General features: G+C 38.4%; 1 protein-coding gene across 2 annotated transcripts in view; it reads left to right on the top strand.

The window, feature by feature from the left end:
* Positions 1–21,590, top strand: part of SYNPR (synaptoporin) — a 341,046-nt gene that overhangs the window by 170,843 nt on the left and 148,613 nt on the right. The gene's annotated exons all lie outside the window — the stretch shown is intronic.

Here is a 21,590-nt window from a genome sequence, read left to right as displayed (position 1 = left end):
ATGTGTGTGCATGCATGTGTCTCCATAGGCACATTTGGATTGTACACTTTTCTTTCCAAATATCAGTTTTTACATCTTTAGTAATAATCTGTATTTTTCATGACTTTGCTTTCTTGTAATTTGTATGTTTAAACCAAAGAGGCTGTGTTGATACTGAAATGCTTACTTTAGCTGTTTAAGTATGTGCTGGGTTTCTTTGAACATAGTAAGGAAACTATTTAAGCAAACTTATATTTGCTTTATAAAAATGTAATGTCATTCTACCCTACTCCTCCTTCCTTGGAGTGTTTAATATCCTAAATACATTCATTGTGCTGCAACCTGCTTACCATTTTAATTAAAGTTTCTTCATCAGTGTCAGAGTGAGAATTACTTAAACTCCATATACAGCTACCAAATATTATATGTTGTGCTGAACGGTGCTAGTTTTATAAGGTCTTATAGCAGGATGTAGAATGAATGAGCTTCCCCTACGATTGGATGCATGCACCTTTAAAAGGACTGACTTTAGAAAAAGTATTCAGATCACTAAATGAAGTCCTAGCATGCCATGAAAAGCTATAATCACAAGTGGCTGTTGCTTCTCTTTCATCTTTCTTTGCACTGTGTATTTCTGCCACCATCTGTCAGATGCCCAGTCCGGGCTCCTGTGTTTCTATATGTGAAGCTAATCAGGAGAAAAGTTGTTGTTATTAAATTTAACTACTGCAAAATGACTGTCCGGTCACCATTGCTAGAAATGATTTTTAAATGCACTACCTGGTTAGCTGTGTTCTTTTTGTTCGAGAGTAAAAGATGGTCTGAATTCTTCATTGTTAATTCAGAAGTCTGGGGAAAAGTCTTTTAATATAATTATTCCAGACAGGGATGAGAAGATGATTAAATAATTGCTTTAATGGAAACAAACTGATGCTTTAATCTTCTCTTTTTGTTACACAATCAACAAATCTGCATAGTCTTTTTCATGGTGAAATGAGCTGGAGAATAGATTTGTGATGAAAGTTAAAGGCACCGTGGCATGTGAAGCAAGAGGAGGTCTGACTATACATTTTTCAGAGATTTCGAGAGTAAAGTTGGGAATATCATGCAGGCCTAGGGCTCGTAGGCATAGATTTTTTTCAGAATAGCAATTTTTCAGATTTTGAAGTAGTCTTATGACAGCTCAGAATGCCTGTCTGGGAGTGCACTAACCTTCATATCTACTCCCTTTTGGACGTGCCATGACTCACACATGCTGTGCACACTCCAATGAAGCTACTCATTTTGACAAATAGACTGAATTTTGATCAATCTAACTCAGCCTCAAAAATAGACTAATCCCCCAAACCCACCCAAGTTATTATATTGCCTTGCTACTGGTCCCAATAAGCATGTGCCTAGTATCAGTCTTAGATGACAAACCTTAGCTGGATCCAAGTGTATCTTAGCAGATAATTTGTTGAAAAAAAAAACACACAAACAAAACTTTTATCCTTGGGCTGTTGCCAATTACTGCTAAGTAAACTCACCAGCATGCAACATCACCTCTTCCCCTCCGCAACACACGCACATCCAATCCCTCAATGTCCCTTAATATTTTATATAATATATTTTATATAATCATTCTCCTTTCATGGCTGTAACAGGTTGTATGTGAAGTCATTTGCTATAGACAGAGCTTATCATCTTCTGAAGCTATTCAGTAATATAAATTAATGAAACTTGAGGTGGCAGCATGCATTCTGCATGTGAAAGTTATGCCTTTTCCTCCAGTCTCTTAGTTTACAGAAGCGTTAGGGCTCCAACCATACTCAGGCCCACAAAGGAAGAACAAAAAGACATCCGTATCTTTAAAAGGTCGGGATCCTTAGTTTGAGTTAGAGCCAATGTGCACAGTTTTTACAAGTATCACTTCTGAAAGGTCCATAATATCATAACCAGAAAATCTGTCGTAATCTCTTCCAAGGATTAAAGACTTTTGTCATTTGGGGGAAAACAACAAAGGGATTTTTAAAATTTCACAATGAGCTCCTCTCTTCTTTTTAGCATAATGAAGAATGCAAGAGTCATTTCCATTTAGTAAGTACATCCTATATGCCTGGCACTGTGCTAAGCATTTTACATGGCTTATCTCCTTTAATCTTGAGGAGCACTCTATGAGGGCCATAACATTACCTCCCCATTTTACAGATGAGAAAATGGAGACATAGGACAAGTGTGTAACTTACTTGAGGAAACACAGTGATGGGGATGAGTCTCGGAACCAGGCAGGCTCATTCCAGAGTCCTGCTCTTCCTCCCTCCCATCTGTCATTGGTACAATCTACAACAAACGCCAAGACTGAAATGATTTCCAGGGACCTACAGTTAAATATCCTATTTTTCCCCATTCTGATACAAGGTAGTCTCCTTCCTCTCAGACTATGTCTTTATGACTCCAAGCTAAGTATGTCTTTGAAACTGAAGAATATGTGCTTTATTTCCACTCAATTTGAGCAGATACACAGATATGAGTGTGACTCAATGAGCCCACCTAGGGTAAAATTTATGCAGAAGTGGATAAATCAAGGTAGATCTGTTAATTGATCAAAGTAAATCAATTCCTTTGACCTTCAGTCTTTTGGTCATAAAGTCATAAAGTCAAAATAAAGATGCAATGATAGCTTAGAAATATCAATATCTCAAGGCAGCTGGTCGTCATTGGTGCAAAATATAAAAAGCAATTCTAATGGAATCATTTTTGGAGAGCTTTACAAAATTCTCACCTTCCCTTTACTCACTCCCACAATCTTTTTTTTTTTTTTTTTTTAATTTCTATTATTTGGCTAGCTGGAAAGGGCTGAGGTAGCACTTCAGGTTGAATATTGCAAAGTTTCTATCTCACCTGGGTAATTTAAAAAGGAACACAGCTGCCAATAAGCATGCTGAGAAGCATGACAAAGTCGAAATTCAGAGTCCCCAAATGCGTTCCTTTGCACCTGAGCACTGAGCTCCCCATTTTAAATCCACCCGAGCCAATAAAATTCAGCTGGATCTTATAGGGGGAAAATGCAACTGACATAGAATCAATAAGGTTGAAATTTCTCCTCAAGTGGCAGCTTCTGGACGAGAAGCAGAGCATTCCAGTCATAAAGTGAGCCTGTAAAATGCTGCATTATGAGAAAGGATTATGAGTGATGAAAATGTTGCTAGAAGATAGAACCTAGCTCACAACACCTTTGCTAAATTTACCAAAACTCAGAGGGATCTTAAAAACAAACAAGCAAACAAAAAACCGCTAACAAACAAACAAAAACCACTCACCACAAATTGGAAGAACTAAGAGTCAAGTTTTGAAGTGGTTAACAAAATATTGAGTTCTTGGTGTGATCTGCTGTGTCTAATAAGCAACAGCTTTTGAGCTACTCTTGGTTAGGCACCCAGTTAATTAAAAAGAGTTCAGAGTGCAGTACACAATAAAATACATTTCCAAAATGATAGTCATTTTTGTCAGAGGCAAGCTTGGTTAACTCCTCAATTCTGGATTATGTCTTTTTCTTGTTCTTAAAAAAATAATCATAATTGGGTGGTTTAATCAAAAGTGTGGTATTAGAGCAAATACTGACAAATAAATTCAAATCAATTTGCTTTTTCCAACAGCATTTATGAGAGTTCTAAATATACTAACAGCCATCAAATGAAAACTTTTACTTTAATAAAATATATTGTGTTCAACCACAGTGTGCATCAAATATAGACTATCCCTAAAAACTAACCTTATAGACAAGTTTATAAAGTATATCATATTTCAGTCCCTAGCTAGAAGACACTTCTTTCTTCAGAGGGGTGACTAAATTCCAAATCAACAGTACTCAGGATTGTACTCCATCTTGCCTATGTTTCAACCTGCCCTTTCTTTGGCTACAGATGTGTGTACTTAAACATATTGATCATTAAGCACTTAAAAATTATCTATTAAGTATGGAGAAAGCAGCTGGTGTTAACACATAATTAGTTTTGGACTAATCTTGCATTTTTCGTTAAACATTCTAGGCTGTTGCACAAATAGAGCTGGTGGTCCTGTTACATACTTGTGTAAGAAAATAAGTCAGTGAATATTTTGAGCCTGAAATCAGCACATGAAGCACTAAATCTTCTAGAAGAGGCTCTTGGTCATCAGTGTGTCTTTAAATGTTTAAAGCTTCAGGATTTGAAAATGGAAACACCTCAGTCTCTCCACTCTGCAGACTAATGGATCTGCATAATTAATATATTTTACTGTGATCTTTTTTTTTTTTTTAACACAAATTCTAGCCAAAAGTACTAATGGAAAATTGTTCAGGGGCAACTCCAAACATGTTTTGTTATAGTTTCTAGAAAGCTTACTCACAACACAGGCAATCAGTTTACCATGGAGCTTTGAGTTGGCCAATCTAAGTGGATGATCATGTCATTATTGTCTTTTGGGGTAAAAGATGTGTTGGGCATAAAAGTTTTCTACTGGTATTCCCCAGGGGACTTATTTAGCCTTGCTTACAGAATATTTATTTATTTATTTATATATGTTTGAGATGGAGTCTCATTCTGTCTCCCAGCCTGGAGTGCAATGGTGCAATCTCAGCCCACTGCAACCTCAGCCTCCCGGGTTCAAGTGATTGTCCTGCCTCAGCCTCCTGAGTAGCTAGGACTACAGGCGTATGCCACCATGCTCAGCTAATTTTTGTATTATTAGTAGAGGTGGGGTTTCACCATGTTGGCCAGGCTGGTCTTGAATTCATGACCTCAGGTGATCCTCCTGCCTCGGCCTCCCAAAGTGCTGGAATTACAGGCCTGAGCCATCGTTCCCAGTCTTACAGAATCTTTAAACCCTCCCAAATTACCACACATTGTCTCAATGTAGACTTACTGGCAAAGATATAACAAAGATTTTGGGCTCATTTTATTTCTGGTAAAATATGGCTTTCAGAATACATGTGTCAAATATGAATTATTATTGCAAGGACTTCTTAAGTCACCATATTGACATTCACTTCTCAATGTTGAACCCACACATCTTTATCTGGCTTTAGATCTCCATGAGGGAGGAAAACGGATAAGATTTTCCAAAACTTATGACATTCAAACTACCTTCATATGAAATTAAATGGCAGAGGAAAGACATTTTTTTTTAATTGGGGGAAGATTTTAGAAAAAGTCTGGAATGTGGACTTCACTTATTTTTTTATTTAATAAATATTTAAGGATGCCTACCATGTGCCAGGCACCATGCTAGGCATGGGAGATACAATGGTGAGCAAACAGATATAATTTCTGCATTCCCAGAACTAAATGCCTTCATTTTTCCATTTTCTCACCTAAACTTAGTTTCCATTTCATGGCCCAGGATGTGTTTTCTTAAAAGCATAATGGAACTGTTCTAGTAAGGCATTTGCAGGAAATGTGTGTTTTTGGTCCTATATGTTCACACTCAGTGAAGGAACAAGAGTGAATCCACTTCGTTACTGATGTGATTATTGTCTGCTGAAATGGAGTGGTAGGAAGCAGGGAGCTGGAAAAGGTTTTGCAGTGTGCGTGTCTTATAAGCATTATTTATTGCTTCTAGGCATTCTCAGATTTGATAGTCCACTCTCATTCTTGGACAGTATTGGGAGAGGAAAGAAGGGAAAAAAGCTTTGACAGGAAAGAAAAGTAAAGAAGTTAAAGAATAAGCAGAGAAGGTGCCTAAAGCAACTATGATTTTCCCTGGCAATCTGAAATAGATCTAACTTGGCATTATCTGGTTTTTGTGGGTATTCACTCACTCATCTATCTATTCAATAAATATATTTATATATTGGGTACCCTCTTTAAGCCAAGTACACTACTAGATGCTAGGGCACAGAAATAAACAAGATACACTAGTTCCTGAATTCACAGAACTTCTAATAGACCAGGATTTCTCAAACTTGGTACTATTAACATTCTGGTGCAGGTAATTCATTATTGTTAGGGGGCTGTTTCATGTATTATAAGATGTTAAGCAGCATCCCTGGCTTCTACCCACTATGTGTCAGTAGCAATCTCCCCACCCAACCCCCAGGTTGTGACAACCAAAATTACCACTGGACATTGCCAAATTGCCCCTGGCTGAGAACCAGGACAGGAAATGCAGTAATTACCACCACCTTTGACCAAATCCTCCCAACATGTTTCTACTTTTCTTTCTTTCAGATACACTGCTGCATGGTTTACCCTAGGGTTTTAAAGTTGCTTTCTCTGAATATGCTAGTGCCATTTGCCAACAAAGACAAGTAAGGCATCTCTAAGTCCTTTTACTATTACTATCCCTTACCTCTGCATAACACTTTACCACATTCGTGTAGCTTACATTATCTCATTTGATTCTAGCAGTCAACTAGTAAGACAATATTAAAATAGTATCACCTTCAACAGGTGAAGAAATGGACATTTAGATGGTTACAAGCCCAAATTCTTGCAGCTAATAAAGGATAGAACCTGGATTCACACTTACATGTCCTGGCTTAAAAACCAGTGTTTTTCTACACAATTATACTATTTAATGGGGAAAAAGGTAAGTAGAGTTAAAGCACACTTTTTCTTTTTGAAGCAGTTCAATAAGGGCAGCACAGCAGTAGTTAGGGAATTTGAGGTCTACAGGCTTGGCTTTCTTACTCAGCATTTATTAGCTGAGTGGTTTTGGACTGCCCACATATATTCTTCGAGTCTCCCCAGTAGTTCAAGGAATGTAGAGTGATTATTGCAAAAGCTGCAAGAAGCCCTAGAGATCAGCCTACCACAGTAGAGAGAGTGCGGGTTTTGAAGTCCGATGGATCAGGTGTGTGAGTCAGCCTCCAAGCAGGAAGCAGATAACACCCTCAAACTATCTGATCTCTTGCTGGTGACTGTACACCATTAAAACTTAATTTATTTAAGTCAGAAAACTGAAGCCCCAAGAGATGAGTTGAATTGCCCAAGCCCTATGGTGAATTTGATACAAAAGGAAAACAACAGAAGAGCTCAATGTCATTCCAGCCCAGTGAGCTGAAGAACCATTTTAAACAGAGGAAGGTTGGCATATGGATCTGGCTCAAATCAGAAATGTATGTGTTTTGGGTTATAAGCAGATGTCTAGGTACCTGAAACAGGTTCCTGGTTTTTCAACTGGACATACCCAAACATCTTTGGGGATCACTTTAGACAATCTCAGCCTCACTAAAAGACGCAGAGCATGTACTCCTAGGTGGCTCTTAGAAGACTGGTAGACATGAAAAACACATAAAAGGCAGGTGGTGGTTTGCAGTGGGCTTGTCTCACATGATCCTGAGCTTGGATAGATGCAGGGCTTTGCCAGGAGATGGGGCTCACACTGTTGGTGGGCCCATATCCTTGATCTTTTGATGAGCTATTAAAAAGTATCTGTAATTATCGAGACCCTTGGCACATTTGCCAAGATAAAAGGCCTTTCAAGTATATTGCTCTGGCCGCATTCCCAAAAAGAAAACTATCTTCTACCTGCATTGCCTCAGAGCACTCAAATTTGCAATGAGAGGAAATAGGTCCAAATCCCGGCTCTGCGATATAGGGGTATGCATGGCCTTAGACAATTCATCTGCCATCTTGGGACCTTGGTTATCTTCATCTGTAAAATGGAAATAATGAGTACCATTATGAGTAATAATGAGTACCTTCCCAGAGTTATGAAGAAGATTGCTGTCATAGATGAAATAGGAAAGTACTGTTGAAACTGTGCAGGCCTGAACAATAGCATTGTTATTTTCTTCCTCTGTAAGTCAAAGTCTATTTTGCTATCAGTTTTCATTCCATGCCCTCGATGAGTGCTTGAGGTTAGGGGAACAATTTCCCCAGTCTACCAGGAAAATCACTGCAGTTATGGGATGGGTTTAAAGTAGTCTGGAAATGCTTTGCTGGGTCATTCCAGCATAAATCTCAAGGGGAGATTTATGCCTTATTATAAATTGCAGGGACAGAGAATCATCACTGAAGAATAACTATAATAAAACCAAATGCAATATGTATAAAGCCATTCCCTATGATTAGCTCATCTTACTAATGCCCCTGAATTTTCCTTTCCACTTTCTTGGGACCCCTTTACCCCCATCAGTCTTGCCATTACCCATTTGTTGTGGAGTCAGGGCAGAGGCAGCAGGGATTGAGAGGACCTGGACCTTGCCCATCAGTTTGTAACACTGTGACTTTAACCCTCTCCCCTCTCCACATGATCCTGGAAGCTCCTCAGGGGAATTGACAAGTCATAATTTTCTCCCCAAGTACAGACGCTCAGAGAAAGCCTCTCTTTGCCTGCTCTGGGTTTCTCATTAGCCCCCACTATAGGATATTCAAGGGTTTCTCATTTCTCATGTTTTATTTACCTCAAAGCATCTCCTCACACATTTGATCAGAAAACTCGGTTAGCTCAAATTTTTTTGGAAGACCATTATCTGCTGGCATTCCTCTCCCAGACTCCTTCCCTCAGCTCACCTCTTCACTCTGAGTGGTATTTATAAACTCCTCAATTTCTGAGGCATTTGGAAGACACTCTCCTTTCTTCCTCCCCCAGACCAGTTCTCTGATATAATTTTTTTCTCTTTCTCCCACTGCCTTCACACTCAAAGAAAGTGTTTCTCAAACATTTTTTCTCTGGATCTCTTCAAAAAGGCAAGAATGTTTTCTTATTTGCTCACTCATTCATTTGTTCATATGTTCATTCATTTGTACATTGTATGTAATACTGAGCAGCCACTGGGTGCTGGGTAGTATGTTAAGATTTGGGATACGGAGGTAACTAAAACAAACATGGTCTCATGTAAGATTTGCAATCTAGTCGGGGGGACAGACAATTTAAAAATCCCTCAAAAGTGATTTAATTATCATTATAGTAAGTGCTAAAAATAAAAGCTAAGCCATCTTGGGTACTAATTATGTGACAGGCATGGATCCAAGTGTTTTATGCATATTAATTCGTTTAAGCCTTGTAACGATGCTTTGAGGAAGTTAAAAGAGGAGAGGATTAGTGCCCATAAAACCTGAAGGGCATAGACTCCATTAGTAAATTCATGAATATTGGAATGAGGATGATACACCAGGACAAGATGCTAAGAGTTTGCATAGCTGCCATTTATGTAGCACTTTCTGTTTACCAGGCACCATGCTCTATACCTCATACATAGGACTTGAACCTTCACAACAGCACCATGAAAGATCACTATCATTATTTTAAGAATGGGGAAAATGAGATGTAGAGAGCCTGAGCCACTAGTCCAAAGCCACACATTGTGTATGTGGTGACTCTGAGAGTGTAGCTTAGGTGCGTTTGACTCCAAGCCTAGGCTCTCAACCATTATGTTAACCTGTGAAAAGTTGACATTAAATATTCCTCATACAGTTTCTGTCCTGGTAAATACTGGTTAAATGGAGGGAAAAAAATGGATCTTTCTATGTGTATCTGAATTAGAGCCACAATAATCGTTCTTGAAATAAAATGGAACTTTCTATATACTGGAAGTGTTGAATCCTTAACCTTTAAGCATATTTCCATGTAACAGCTTCTTGTTCAAAGGGTGAGCTGAAGACCAGCAGCGTGGGCATCACCTGGGAGCTTGTTAAAAATGCAGAGTCTCAGGTTCCACCCTGACCTACTGAGTATTGGAATCTACATTTTTATGATCTCCAGATAATTTGCATACACACTTATGTTTGAGAAGCTCAGATCTAGCACAAGTTAAGAATAGGCTTCCAGCCCTGGGTGTGATGCTAACCGACCAGTTGTTTGACCTGCCCAGATTTTCTTTGCCTTTTCAGTGGAAATGACCTCAGCTCTCTTCACAGAGGAGTCAGGAACACCCCAACAGAAGAGCCTGGGGACGAAGATGCCACAGAAACTCAGAGACTCTTTTTTACTTCTGGAATCAGTTTCTCACTAAGTAGTCCAAGGACCACCTAACATGAAAATTACCTGGGGAGTTTATTAAAAATGATGTTCAGATTAAAAGTAGACTTGTCAGAATGGCAATAAATGCCAAAAATAGGGTGTCATAATGTCTTCAAACACCAAGAGAAAATGGCTGTTAGATAAAAATTGAATATCTCTCCTAAGGTGTTTATCTGGGATAAGGATGCAATAAAGTCATTATCAGACAAACATTAAATGACATTTAAACTTCACATTTGATTAATCTCCTTTTGGGAGGAAATGACACTGTGGAATGGGTACTTTGGATCCACCCAAACTTGAAGTTCAAATCCTTGCTCCCATTACCCACTACCTGTGTGACTTTTGAGTGACGTACATTTTTGAGCCTCAGTTTACTCCTCTGTTAAAAGAGGAGCAAATTCTCACCATTCAGGAAAGAGAGGAGCTCTTTTGAGGTTCTTTATAACGTAAATAAGTATGTGGTACACAGTACTACAATAAATAAATCACAACTATTATTATTGGTTATTCAACATAAAGAGATTTCACAAAAAGTTACTTTGAAATTATCTGTATTATCATGATATAATCATTGTTGCAGTAAATAGAAACCTATTTAGAATAATTTTTGAAGTAATGTTTAATTTAATTTAGCATATAGTTCTTGTTACTTCATTCATTAAGTTATTCATTCAATAAATGTTTATTAATAGTCTACTAAATGCCAGGAGCTTGCTCAAACACTGGGAATGCAATAGTGTTATATGCTATATGGAGGGGTGAAATGAGGGACAGAAAATGTTAGACAGAATAAGAGCTATAGAAAAATACAAATCAGGTAAAGGGGATGGGCTATTCTTTCAAATACATATTTTAATAATTGAATTAAACAGTAAATTTATCAGAAGAAACTTACAGAAAAATTTTGGAAATAACTATGTTTATCTTTGTGAGTTTTCCAATTTTCTATCTAGGTTTTCTTTTAAATGAAACTCAGTATTTGAAAATTTTAAATAGATTCAAAGCTTGTTGACCAATCAATACCACTTCTTCTGCTTCCCAGAGAATGTGTAACTATTGCAGGTTTATGACCCTTAATACTTAACAAAATCATTTGTTATTTTATGTGATACTAACAATAGCCCCATGAAACAAACAGGTGAATTGCATATTGAGTTTTCCATTCAGGGAGAGAAACTATGGCTCAGGAAGGCCATTTCCAATTGATCAGAATTTTACCACTGGTTAATAGGGATGTGGGAGACACAGACACAGGTCCTCGTTCTCCAAATTCAACTTGGACTCTACCACAGGATCTCTACTTATTTGTCAATCCCTTGAAAACCTCCAATAAAACAAAGGTGAGGGCTCTGGGGTGGCAGAGATCTCTGTGTGATGTGATGTGATGTGATTATTCTGCATGGTGGGGAATGGTTGAGGTTATTGTAGGTTTAAACTATTACCATTGCCTAAATATAAAGGTGTTGAGGATAAAAACAAAATAAATGATATAAAGGCAAATGGAATTTATGAGCCATGGAGCATCAGCTTCAGGAAAATGTTAGGCTTATATATGGAAAACCTATTAGGTTATAATGGAATTTTCCAAACTCAACTTTACTTAAGTTTTAGAATGGAAAGTTTAAGCATTCACTCCAAATAAGATCTTTCTTAATACTTTCTGATTTTAATTTAGGAACAGTTTTATTCTTACTGGCCCTAATTTGACATTATAGTGTAGTGAATTCTACCAGCTAAGTGTCCAATAGGTACCTTGAAAATGTTACCTCTCTCCTTATTCTCTCTGGTCCACAAACAATGCTATGACCTAATAATTGAAATATTTGAGCCAATATGTTAAAGGAGACAAAAATATCATTTCTAATTATTATAACTCTTATAGGACAATTAGAATACCACTGCACTTCAAGGGAGCAGTGTCCATCCCTGGACTCTAGAATGGCCTCATTAATTTTCTAGTCTTATTGAGGTAAAAATTCACATTACACTGTTCAAACTCTACTTGGAATTATTTCTATAGTGAAATAATGACATTTTATACTATCATAATTGGTCATGCCTTTGCTTCTTTCACACACACATGCTGCTACATTTGTCCCCAAACTATGTTTGGAGTATGAAATTTGGGAAAGAATAAGAAACACCCTAGGATGTTCAGCCATCCTTGATAGTGATACAAATAGCTAAAGTGGTAGTACAAATCATTTCCTAATGTATGTGGCTCCAAAGTTCTGACAGGGCAGATGTTCATCCAGAAATGTGTCAACTTAGCTGACAAGTATGGTTGAAGATTATTGGTTAAATAAGCCTAAAAAAAGTCCCCAATTTCCCTCTCTGATTTTGCTTCTGTACATAGTCATGTTTGGGGTGTTTGTGTGTGCATAGATCTTCAAATGTTCTCAAAGTCAAATGTCAACTGCTTTATCCTGTTCCCATTAGGTTTATTCCAAAGCAGACCTCTAATATCAAGGCCCTTCTTTTCTTCCTGTATTAGTCAATTTTCACACTGCTGATAAAGACCTTCCACAAGACTTGGCAATTTGCAAAAGAAAGAGGTTTAATGGACTTACAGTTCCACATGTCCACATGTGGGGAGGCCTCACAATCATGGCAGAAGGCAAGGGGTAGCAAGTCACATCTTAGATGGATGGCGGCAGGCAAAGAGAGAGAGAGCTTGTGCAGGGAATTCCTCTTTTTAAAACCACCAGATATCGTGAGATTTATTCGCTATCACAAGAAGAGCAGGGGAAAGACTTGTCTCCATGATTAAATTACCTCCCACTGGGTCCTTCTCACAACTTGTGGGAATTCAAGATGAGATTTGGGTGGGGACACAGCCAAATCATATCACCTCCCTAGTGTCTAATACATGGTATTTGGCATAGTATAGGCCCTTAAGTAAATATTTGTTGAATAATTGACAATCATTTAGAATTCACACTCCGAGCAAGGAGCATTTGGTTGCATCAGTACCTTTAAGCCTCTCCAGGCCAACTTGCTGGGTGAAGAGTAAATAATTTGATGAAATTGGTCATAAGGATATGGGAATGGGATGGGAAGGGTAAGAATTACAGTTTCCACTTTTTTGAGCCCTTCAGGCACAAGGTAGACTATGTTAAATAAATTTAATCATTGAATTCTCACGACAGGCCCAGGAGACATGGGATCAACCCCTCATTTTACAAAGAAGAAAACAGAAGGCTTGATGGGTTTAGAAATTTGTTTAAGAATGTGGAACTAGGAAGTGATGGTGTAAGCTTTACTCCCAGGTGAGCTCGAGCCCACCATCCATGCTCTTAACCACTGCACAAACTGTTTGGAAAGGAGCACATCTGATTCATGATCACACCTCTTTCCCTGAGGTCTTGTCGCTTGTCCCATCCTCCTGGTGAACCCACTCTTCATCCTGGCTAGTTTCTCATTGTTTTTTGTTTTCTCCCCACTCCCATGCCTTTAAGTCCTCATCCTCAAATCCATCCTGGGATGACTGAAGTGTTCCACTTCAAATGAGGACCAAACACGAATACACCAACAAAAACTGTCTTTTATTTTCTGTCAGAGTTGGTGGGTCCAGGGAAGCTCTCCTCTTTGCAGAGGGGCCTCTGACCTGGGCTGTCTTGTGGGTGGCCTCGCTGAGTGGTAAGAAGTCGCTGTTTATAGTCATAAGCTTTGCTTGTTTCTCCCTAAATGGGGCTATCACCTTCCAAGCTAAGAATGCCTGTTGTAGCTTGCCTTGAAGTACCTCTAGGGAAGTTATCTGGCGCCATGATACATACTTAAAACCCTCTTGTTTTCCTTCTCCCAAGATAAGAATTAACTTCCTAATGAACTCTTCAGTGCTTTCTCTTTGAGTAAACTCTGACTCCCCCTCCCACAAGGATAGTTTTCAATTCCAGACAGCTGATATTTTTTATTCTAGTCATGCCATTCTATTGAATTTAGCTTTCCACTTATAATGATACTTTTTTTATTTTTTATTTTTTATTCCTTACGGTCTTAAGATGTCACTGTTTTCCCCTAGAACTTTCTAGGATATTTGTGTCTCACCAATAAGCATCAGCACTGAGAAGTACAGAAGGTTCATTTTAATGAGCTCTTCAGGATTTGTCTTGCATCTGCTGAAATAAATTAGATCAAAATAAGATTGAAGAGATCGTCAAGTGCTGCAACACCTAACAAACTGATTTTATTATTTAGATAACTGGAAAAAGTGAAAAGAACTGCCGTTTAAGAAAATTAAATTTGTGTACTTAGTGAAAGATCAGAAGTCTCAGTGGAGAAAAATTCTAATTTGTATTACCTACAAAAGAGGGAGAAGGTCACCTGAAAAATTACACAGACCCACAGAGCTCAAACCATATTATAGACACATTGAATATTTAGCAAACTTTGGTCCAGGAAGGGAGAAGACCCTACTGCTTTGTCTGAGCTTAGAAGTGTAAGACTACATGATTACCTTAATCTTGGGTGATGCTTTGGATATTACTGATAACTCAGACATGATAAATTTGATACTGATTTACTCTTTTTGCCTTTGTTTACTTGAAACGATAGAATTTTCTAACCCTCTTCTTTTGAATTAATCTCTTCCCCAGATTCTCAATTAATTTTATTCTTACCTTGTCTTCCTAATCCTAGTTATTCATTCACCTATTATTAAAATCTGGGTATCTTGGGCACTAAACTTTGCTTTTGATATATGATAAGGTAATTAAATTGTTGCATTTAATAAAGTCTCAGAAATCTGCTAGCAAAGTTAATTCCTCCTTGAATTTATGTAGTTTACTTTCACAGCACTAGTCTCTGCTTCACTATCTTGATACTCTCTCTTGGAGTTTATGTATCAGTTAGCTTTTGCTGCATAACAAAACAACCCAAAATTTAATGGCTTAAAACTACATTATTTATCTAACTCATGATTCTGTGGGTCAGCAATTTGGCCTGAGCTTAGCTGGGTAGCATGTCTGCTGATCTTGACTGGGCCCACTCATGTATCTATGGTCATTCTCTGATTAATAAAGTGGTTGTTCTTTCTAAGGATTAGCTATGTGTTTATTAGAAAAATGAAGATAATTGGGCCCCTTACCTGTCATCAAGCAAACTATCCTGGGCTTGTTCTCATGGCAATCACCAGGTTCTAAGCAAGCAAGCAAACTGCAAGATCTCTTACGGCTTAGGCTTGGAACTCTGAGAATGCCACTTTCTTCACATTCTGTTGGTCAAAGCAAGTCACAAGCCCATCCCAGATTCAAGAGTTGAGGAAATAGATTCCACTTCTTGGCAGGAGTTGCTTCAAAGTATTCCAATTATTTTTACAATCTGTCTAGCACTCAATCATCATCTCTGAGTCCAATCTTCTTACCTTACTGAACACACTTACATGATTATCTCAATCTTACCTGAGTTTCGACCTCTTCAAAACAGGCCTAACTATTGTCTCTCCTTCCTTGTAACCTATTTGTGCCAGTAAAAAGCTCTTAATTGAAAGCCCTGTATTCATGTTACACTCTCCTCTCCCCACTTTCTTTATAGCTAAAACCACCAAATGCTATGAGAGTCTTTCTGAAGTATCTCTCTATCTCTCCTCTCCCATCACTTAAGTTTCTCCTTGATCTCTTTGTCTCTCATTGTTCTTTCATTCAAGACTTCCAGCATACCCCCTCCCAATTAATCTCACCTTTCTCTTCTCTTTCCTGCTCCAAAACTTTCCACTGATTCACTATGACAAGTTCAACCTTCTCTGCCAGATACACTACCTGATTTGGCCCAAGTTACCTATCCAGATTTACTCCCACTATTCACCAATTTGGATTTTCATACCTCAGTGAAATGAGACATTTCACTGGCCTCAAACACTCTATAACTGCTTTTATGCGTTTATTCACACTATGTTTTTCTCCATCCTTTTTGACTTTTAAACTCTGACCCACCTCCATAACTCAGACCACATTTCCTTCTGCACAGAGCCAAAGGCAATAGTCACAGCGATTTCTCTCCTTCCTGTTCTGTTAGGTATTTAAGCAGCACTACATATTTTGCCATGTGATTATGTTTCATCTTAAATTATCCCAATATTCATAGGCACTAGCGTTGGCTCCTGCAGCAAAGTTTGGCCTCCTTGAGAATAAACACATCACATCTTCATTTTAGATTATCCAGGTCTCATTGGACAGGGTATGGGCAAAATAGATATTCAACGAAAACTTATTTCGTTGAATTAAATTTCTAATTTCATTTAATCATCCCCTTTGTGAAGCTGATTTTTCCTATCATTTTAAGAAGCAGAAAAGCTATGTGATTTATCAAGTTCAATATTTAGGGGGCCAGGAAAGGAATATGGGTCCTTAAACTCTGAACTGATTCACATTCTTTACACAGACTCTATAGTCTCTTAATACTGACAAAATGATTTCTATTACACCAAGACAGAGGAAAATGCTGCCATCCCTCATTCAGCAAAGTCATCTTTGACACCTCCCTCACCCACTGTCATCCAGTTCAGCACTAAATCCTGTCCATTTTCCCTCCACAATTTCCCTCAATCTGTCTACTTCTCTTCATCTCCACTCTCACTTCTCTCTCTGTCTCAGATGACTGCAACATCCCATAAAAGTTTTCACTGTTTTCTGCTTTTCTGCCCATCCACACCTTCCTCTAAGCTATTCTCCATGTAGCAACCAGAGAGGTCATTTCTGAATTCAAGTCTGCTCATCCTGCTTAACACATTTGAGTAAATTTGCATTGCTGTTAGTTTAAAGGTCATATCCTTAGCAGATCCATAAAACTCTGCAGCATCTAGCCATTGACTGTCTCTCCAGGTTATATCTTCCTGTAATGCCCCTTACATCACTGCTTTATCCAGCCCAGTTCCTCAAGTGCACCATGATCCATCCTCCCACAGAGTCTTTACATATACCGTTCTTTCTGCCAGAACACTCTTCTCACCCTGACTGCCCTTCATTCATTTCTATACATCCTTTGGGCAACTCAAATTATTTTGCTGATTGCTTAATCAATGTCTCTCTCCTCTGTCAAACTATAACCTCCTTGAAGCCAGAAAGCCTCTTTGGTTTTTAGCACTTGAACTGAGTCTTAAAACCCAAAGATGCAGAACATACTCCAGGCAAAGACAACAGCATAGATGAGGGTTGGTAGACAAAAAAAAAAAAAAAAATAGCCAAGATTGGTTCAGAAGGCAATGTTGTAAGTAATTTGCTATTGGCAAAGACAACGAGAGAGGAGGCTAGAGAGGGAAGCAAGGACTTGAAGACCGAAAGCCTTGAACGCCATGCTAAGGAACTTAGAATCTATCTGGCAGGCAATGGAGGACCACTGACTGGTGAAAAGTGGGGAAAAGGAGGCAACACAGTCAGACTTGCATTCTGAAAAGACAGCCCTTGTGGCAGCATGGATATAGATGTCTGGGGGTAAGGCTGGAGGCAGGTACAGCTGACAAGACCACCAATCTGGGCAAGTGATGATAGTGGCCTGAACTAAGGCACTAGCAGGAAAATACAGAGATGTACACAGATATAATCAATATTATGAATGAGAAACTAACAAAGCTAGGTAACTTACTGAATGAGATGATGGAAAGAGACATGCAGGATGACTCTCAAGTTTGTTTTTTTTACTTTGGTGAGGGAACAGAGGGAGGTACCATGGGCTGAGATTGGGCACATCTCAAATAAGACTATTCCCATGATTTCTAGGAAATACCCTGAAAGGAGCATAGCCTTTAGATGCTTTTTAAACCTTACATCCTAATCATACCCAGGCAGAAATTCTTATAGTACATGATAAATTGGTTTGTTGTTTCATTTCTAATGTTTCACTGTACTTGTAGCATTAAGAAATAAGAACATTATAATCATCATCATCATTAAAGAGATCCGCTTCCTACGAAGCACAATCTACATTACCCAGCTCCTCCTACTCCCTCTGGCATTTGTCTACCAGTTCTTTCCAGGAAACATAAACACATAAATGAACCAAGTCAAGCAGCAGCTGCCTCCTTTTACTGGAGCAAGTCTGACATCTTACATCTTTGTCCTGGGCTTTTTCTGAATTTGTGTCAAAACATTTCTTCTATTTCTATCCCCACAAACCACTGGTTCTGTTAGGGATTTGTATCCCATCCCAGCATCTGTGAAATGGTGGTGAGGATGAGTGGCATCCAAAGAAATCCAGGTCCTTCCAAGTTCTCACCCTTTACCAGGCTCTGCTTGTCTTTCCTTCAATGTATGGATGAAGTTCAAGACAAGAAGGGTGTCTCTGGATTTGGCTAAGAACTCAAGAGAGGTGGTCCTGGGCTCAACTCCTTGCTTTACCACTTATTCTGTGTGTGATGTTACAGAAGTTATCATGCTATGAACCTCAGTTTCCCCAACTGTAGAACAGGGATAATACCCATCTTGCAGGTATGTTGGGAAGATCGTTTGACATTATGGATGTAAAGCACTTTCTTCAGGACCTGGAACATAGTAAATGCTCCCCAAACATTAGTTATTCTTTTGATTATAAGTATTTTATTATTAATAATTACCATAGAGTGACTTATAAAGAAATAATAAATATCCAGAAACCTTAGGAAGACCCGCCTAGTCTTGCCTCAAGCCTCATCTCATGCTATGCTTCCTCTTGCCCACTGCAGCCGCAGTAGCTTCCTTTCCTTTCCCCAAGCCTGTCAAGTTCTTGCCCTTCACAGAATTTTCTGTCCGAGACTCTGCATTCATCTATGTCTAACTCTTTTCAAGACTAGCTCCTTTTCTGTCTTTTGGGCCAGAGAGTCCCTTCCTCAAAGAAGCCTTCCTTGTTCACCTTATCTGAGAAGACCCCACTGTTATTCTCTACCATTGTACTTGCTTGTACCTTAATTTCCTTTATCACAATTTTATTTTTATTTGCCTATTCATTTCTTGCTATATACATAAATAAATACACATACACCCAGTACCTACACAATGCCTCCTACTTTGTGTGCAGTCAATAAATATTTACACTGAAAAGACGTTCATTTTTTATTTTAAGAAAAATGTCTGCATACTTCTGATAAAACAAATTGGATACAGACTGTCCCAAAAAAAGCCATAGATCAAATAAAACCTTGAATTCAGTGGTGTTAATTTATATTCATTAACCTCTAATTTAGGTCGCTGAGTTATACTTTATTCCCAGGACATGAGTACTAGCTTCCCAGAGTCATTGATAACAGAGGTCATGGGAAGATGCCCTTCCTAAATTGTACACTGATATAAAATGGGCTGAGATTTATCTCTTTGGAATGATGATATCCTCTTCATCTATTATGACTGAGAAGAGATGAAAACATTAGACTGGAAAATTATTATTTGCATACTTCAGTGTGCATCTGTTATAATATGCAGTTACAACCAATCTCTGCTAAGGAAGTCAAAACACCATAAAATTTTGATGCGCTCAACCAGTCTCTTGAGCATTGCTTTCAGTTTCCTGTAAGGGGAAGGTGCTTGTGTGAACATCCAGGCCCTGGCCACCAGGGAAATGAGTAGTGAATGGAGGTTGGGTTCCACCGTTCCACCGTTCCTGTCAGGCTCCTTTGCTCTGCAGACGCACAATTCAGCTGCCACTGATATGTTTTGGCCACTGCAAATCACAGTCCTCAGAGACTAGGCTACTCCATTAGAAATAAATTCTATGCCACCCATAGTTACTGAGGTCTCATGTGTGCCAGTGGGTTTCTCAGAAGGATTCTGTCACTTTCTTTTACAGTCGAGGGAAAAAGTACAGCTATGTCACTTTACTGTGGAACATTTTATTTTACCGTTGTAATGAAGTGATTTTCATTCAGGATAGCTCCCTTCTAAGAAGCAGACTGGCTCAAAAAATCCAGATCCTGGATTTTCTTAATAGATACAGCTTTGATGCACATGGAAATAACAAAAATGGAACTGGTGACATGATTCTAAAGGACCTGATTTATGGTAAATATCCAAGAAAAGCGGAAGGTGTGGAATCAGAAACCTAAGTGGACAGTAGATCTGGAAAGTTCCTTGGAAATAGTAGCTGCCCCAAAAGTAGCTGTGAATGAATGTGAGGGATAGGTTTTCAAAGGAGGCATCCATAGTCCATCACCAGTTATGTCACCTTATAAGTTGTGCTCTTCTGTTAGAGCAGAAGTTCCTAGGCTGAGGTCCTTGAATCTCTGGGTTGGTCTGTTAGAGAATCCTGAGAAGTATCTGAATCCACCACGTCTGTATGACAATTTTTTAATATATGTGCACATGAAAAATTTTCTATGGAGTAAGTCCATAGCTTTCAGGAGGCTTCCAAAGGGGAAACTAAGCTTAAACACCAGCCCACAGCTACTCCTTATCTCCTCTCATCAGGACTTTCCTAGATGACCACTATCAAATTTTCTCCCAAACAAGTTCATCTTATTCCAACTTCCAAGATAATCTCACACCTTGGAATCTTGTCATTCAACTTTTGTAAATTTTATTTATCTATTTTTTTGTAATGTTGATTCTGCCTCCCTTCCCTTATATGTCTTCACATTTTATGTAGATGCCTTTTTTCGTAACATTTAGTTCTACTTTTGTCTCTTACTTAACCACTTCTGGTAGACCAAAGTACCACTAAGGCACTTTCATATACACTTGTGACTTTCACCCTGTTTAGAGTGAGAGAAGGGATGCATTTCCAATTCAATAAATTAATATTAAATGCTTGCTATGAGTTGTGCATTGTGTTTGCTCTCATGCTAGTTCTGTCATGTTGATTTTTATTTACCTTCTGCAAAGAACTTTTTCTCTAATTTTTTCCCTACTTTTTAACTTACCTCTACTGCCTATTTAACTGGAGTTTTGCTCTGGGCTTACTGGCCCTCACTGAAGAATTTAATTTACAGACACTCCCACCGTATGGGGGTTGCAGAGATGACCAAAGGATGGTCCCTGCCTCAAAGGGCTTTCAACCAGGCAGGGAAAATTATGTAATGGCATCCTGCATTCTTTGTAATTCTTAATTGTTTCATTTTTACTTAATTTATTTTCACCTCTTCAGAAGGTATTCCACTTTTTTCTAGTTCCTCAAATACCTAATCTTCACATCTTCCTTTACTAAGAATAAGACCCTTTTGTATAAGACCCTCAATTTCCCTTTTTTCCAACTCAGTGTAACTTCTCGGAGCCCCATCCAATGCCTCCTTCTTATCTCTTAGAGAAAGAATTATCTCTCATGTTTTCATCAGACACATACTTTTTGGGCAAATACTATTTGCAAGGCACTTCCCACTTACATTTCTTTTCCCACATCTTCCAGTTTTCTCCAGCTCATGCAAATCATTTCTTTTAGAATTGTATCACTAATTTTTGCATCATTGTCTTTGGTTCCTATCAACAAATAGGATGTCTCCGACAGTATTTTAACCTTGCTAGATGTGTTAAAAAGCAGTATACATTTAATTTGGGAGCCCAAAGCTAAATTTTTTTAAAAAGGTCACTCTGTCTTTTAGTTACAGAATCACTAGATAGCTCCATCCCTGCAGTCTCTTCTGCAGTGCTGGTGTTGATGGGATACTTATGTCTATGCTCATTAGTGTGTTCCATGTGAACTCCACTTATCACTGGTACTCAGAAACTAAAACCAATATATTAAACATTAAGTAATTGGATACGTTTTATTGCCTCTTAGATTTAATC

This window comes from Pongo pygmaeus, chromosome 2, assembly GCF_028885625.2.
Source record: "Pongo pygmaeus isolate AG05252 chromosome 2, NHGRI_mPonPyg2-v2.0_pri, whole genome shotgun sequence".
NCBI classification, from domain to species: domain Eukaryota; kingdom Metazoa; phylum Chordata; class Mammalia; order Primates; family Hominidae; genus Pongo; species Pongo pygmaeus.
This window is presented reverse-complemented; position numbering and strand designations above follow the sequence as displayed.